This window comes from Ostrea edulis, chromosome 6 (assembly GCF_947568905.1).
Source record: "Ostrea edulis chromosome 6, xbOstEdul1.1, whole genome shotgun sequence".
NCBI lineage: Eukaryota > Metazoa > Mollusca > Bivalvia > Ostreida > Ostreidae > Ostrea > Ostrea edulis.
Window position 1 is genome coordinate 66,023,101 of NC_079169.1, and position 4,277 is coordinate 66,027,377.

The window sequence follows — 4,277 nt, forward strand, 5'->3', positions numbered from 1 at the left end:
GTAAGTAAGTATACCTGATTCCTCATTTGTTTGCTTTTTTAACAGTGAGAATTTGAGATTTTTACAACTGGATACTAAAATACCCATTTTTCTAAAATAACTTTTTGTCAACACAGTGTGTGCTAGTTTGGTGGGTCTGAATGACAAAATCTTGTTGATGTGAAAAATGTCATTTATTAATGTAAATGACAGATAATATGCAATGGTAAATACAACCAATAATAAACAAGATATACATGATGAAACATCACAATCAACATACATTTAATATCCACAATTATATGGCCCACCAAAGATGGGGAACTTAACACCCTCCATATCAAAATTTAACTAGCTTCAACATCATCTTCAAGTTTCATCGATCAACTGCCAACTAGACTATTAGCATATCCCCCCCAATTAACAAATTATGCATCAGGGTGGGAGGTGGCGAAATTTTGTTTACTCTGGACTTGTCCAGCCATTAATTTAAGAAATTTCTAGAATGCGCCAATATGCGCCCTCTATATGCAAAGTTGCGTAACTCAACAATCAAAATTACCTCCCCTTGCGCTAAACATGAACAGTACAAGAGAGATAACTCTAATAAGATATACAAGCCTACAGTTTGCCAAAAATTAGTTTATTTCATCAACTCTATTAATGTTTATGTACCAACAATTTATATCATGTGAATTCAGATTGATATTCTTTGTATAATCACTGTACCACAGAAATGATTCTGGGCAACTCTCAAGTTTATGCCAATATAGTAAAATACTTTGGATCAAATACGCGCTACAAGACGCCCAGACTTTGAGTCCACCCATCTTGAGTGTATATGGATTGAAGTAGATAACAATACCTGTGTTTACCATCTTTGCTGTATTAATAGGCCTCCCAGTTCCGACAGCTCTTTTTGGTCCAAATTTTCGTGGAGTTTAGACAGAGTTAGCGAATACTCCGACAAAATAATCATAGTAGGCGATTTAAATGTAGATTTTCTTAATGCTCCATTATCACACAATATCCGTGAAAATATTTCAACTTTTTAATAGTGTACAATCAATGAAAGAACTTTTTACAAATATCGACTATCATTATATTATACAATATTTACAAGAATGCGACTTTTACAGAAAAATTTAAAAACTTTTGTAATACAACTGTTTATATACACGAATTGTTTGTTTTTTAACCTGTTCATATATTTTTAACTTTTATGTCCGTCGGATGGGACGTTAAAGGGTGTCCCGTGTCAAGGATCACAACCCCCTTGGCACGCAAAAGGTCGTTTCCCTGATGTTCGAAAAAGAGTAGGCTCACTGGGGGCCGTGAGGGAAACTCAAACACTCACAACCAAACATCATTCAATTAGTTCACCGCCGTAAAATGGCTGAAATATTGCCAAAACGGCGTAAAACCTCAATCAATCAATCAATCATAATCTAGTATATAATATAACTGTAGCTACATGGAACCTGGCACTGCTTGACCCAATATTGACCTCTACAGAAATTCAATCATGTGAATCGGTTATATTTAAAATCGAATCGACGATCAGTGATCATAGTGCCACATATATCTCCCTCTTAATATAAAATACAATAGTGCAGACACCCGTAGAGTATGGATTTATAAAAATGCTGACTGTATAAAACTCATTTATTTAATCAAGATTATTTGATGCATATCAAATAGTCCACAATTAATTAAGATTGGCTAATACAGTTCGTACCGTTTACGAAATAAACCTGGTTCGAACTATCTTGCCTCTTACAATTCCGCCTAACGGGGAACGAGTTAACTTTTCATTCTGCTCAAACCTTAGATTCAACACATTGTGAAAAATGATTTTCTTAATGACAATCCATTGCCATCGAGCTAATTTATTAACATCGTGCAATCGTATACACAGCCAAACAATCCTTTACCAGTGGAGCAACAGGATGAAGCCAAAAAAATAGGGACAGATAGAAGCAATACCGATCGATTGGTTTTTGATTTGTTTTGTCCATGGTGAAGATAACGAACTGTGACCTATCTAATTCCTATAAGCAATACATAAAACATCTCTTCCAACAATGGAATCGTCACCACTGTCGGCGATGGGTTGCTAAACTTTGGCCTGAGTTAGGCGTTTTCTCGGCCACTTAGCGGGGAGCCTCAGCCTCAGCGATTTTTATCGTGCCACCTGTGACTCGGACCCGTGGTTTAATTTGACGACCTGTTACAACTGCAATGGGTGCTGTGGACCTTTCTATTCTGGATCCCCACGGGACTTGAGTTCGAGACTAGGAGAGCAAGGCAGCGAAGCACGGCAACCTTATGGTCACACCCCCCCCCTCTTTTAAATGCAGGAGGTACCCATTCAGCCGGTGATGGAGGGTTAATCTCGGGCGAACGCTACTCGCCTTTCTCAAGGTCAACCTGAATAGAATCGTCACCACTGTCGGCGATGGGTTTCCAAACTTTGGCCTGTGCTCGGCCGCTTTGCGGGGAGCGATTTTTATCGTGCCACCACACACGGACCTTTCTAACCGGGATCTCCACGGGACTGGAGCTCGAGACAAGGACGGCATACCAGCCAGGCAGTGAAGCACGACAACGCTGGTCCTCCCCCTCCCCTGAAGACAGGAGGTACCTATTCAGCCGGCGATAGTCGTCTAATCTCTGACGAAGGCTACCATCCCTTCTCAAGGTCAACATGGTGAGTCGTTGCATTTATTTGATATTCCTTAATATTCGCTTAGTTCAAATTCTACCGGCTGTCGTAAAGCACTCGCACAACATAGCCCATAGGGCGATACCATACCCAGACTTAGTTTCTGTATGTATCTTCTGGCAGCCGCCATATGTAAATTCATGTCCTACACCACCTAATATACCTAGCATTGCCGGTGCTCTATTATTGTATCCCAATGGCACAATTTTGATTGTATCTATTTGGCCAAAATGCCATTCATGATTCAAGGTACTCGGTTAACGTAGGTTTCGTGACCTTTCATAGGCATGGCTATCGAGTCGGTCAAGCAAAGGGCACCAGATAGTCAGATCATGCTACAAATTCCAAGGCTTGCTTACTCTTAATTCGTCCCATTCTATAATCAGTTCATTATGTCGCGTTACTTGTATTTATTCAATTACATGTCATACGCAGATGAACCTGGATAACGTTCAGGTATACCTGATTGTGCCATGTCGACACTGCATAGACCAGGGGCTCGGACCTCAACCTACCACGAGGTTCAATTGGCAATGTGGCCAACCACTACATTATCTCGCTAGGTTTACTTGCTAGGCATTATTGGGCCCAAGTTTCAGGGTAGGCATTGCTATTCACGGCCACAGGGGTTCACGGGTTTTTACTACGCACGATCACAATTTTAGGTACCAAGGACCTCACCGGTCAATTTATGCAGAGTTTTTAACTTCATAGTACTTATCTATTATTAACATCCCTATGCAATTACGTGGTATTCTTGCTATTTCAGCAATTTGCCTCTTTTTATTTTATGTAGTTTACAGATTATTCCGACAACGTACGTGACGTGGAGCGCTAAATGCTATTTCGTACACACGTTTCAGGTTTGTGCTAAAACCAGCATCACAGCGTACGAGTCGCAGTACATTCTCACCTTGTCGTTCTTTGGATATTTAGCAATTTCCATAGCACAGAGACCCTAGTTCCATATCATTAGTTGCATTTAATTGCAGTTTTTGTTTCCGATAATTGTCCACAATCTCAATTTAAGTTCGGACTTGCAGATTGTTGATCGGTTCGTTCTTGTTTATTTTCAATGTCAAGCCTATCCAAAAGTTATTGTTTGGTTAACTTTAAGTCAATCACACTCCATTCCATTTTCATGTAAATAATTGACTGGTTTTGTCTCAGATGTATTCGGCGTTGAATTTTTCTTTCCATAATTCATTCAATAGGCATTTATTTGAGTTTGTATGGTTCCAGCAGTCGAGAAACCACCTCAGGAAGTGTCATTTTTTTGTTATCCAACTTTTTCCGAGGAGGCGTGGCTTTGAGGGTAGAGGCTTAGGGGTGTTAATGGGCTGGGTAATTTTCGTATTTTGGCTCGAGTAATCGGTCTTAATTTTAATTCTTAGCTGAGTTTGGGTTAATTCTCACTGGCTCTGGAACGTTTGGATTAGTTTGACGAATTTATGAGGAATTTCCGGTCGAAAAAGTTTGATCCATTACAGTTTATTGTTTTATCTTAGGAATTGTCGAAAATGGTATTTAGCAATGTGCCATTCTGCTATTATTACCTTAGTTTTTACGGAAG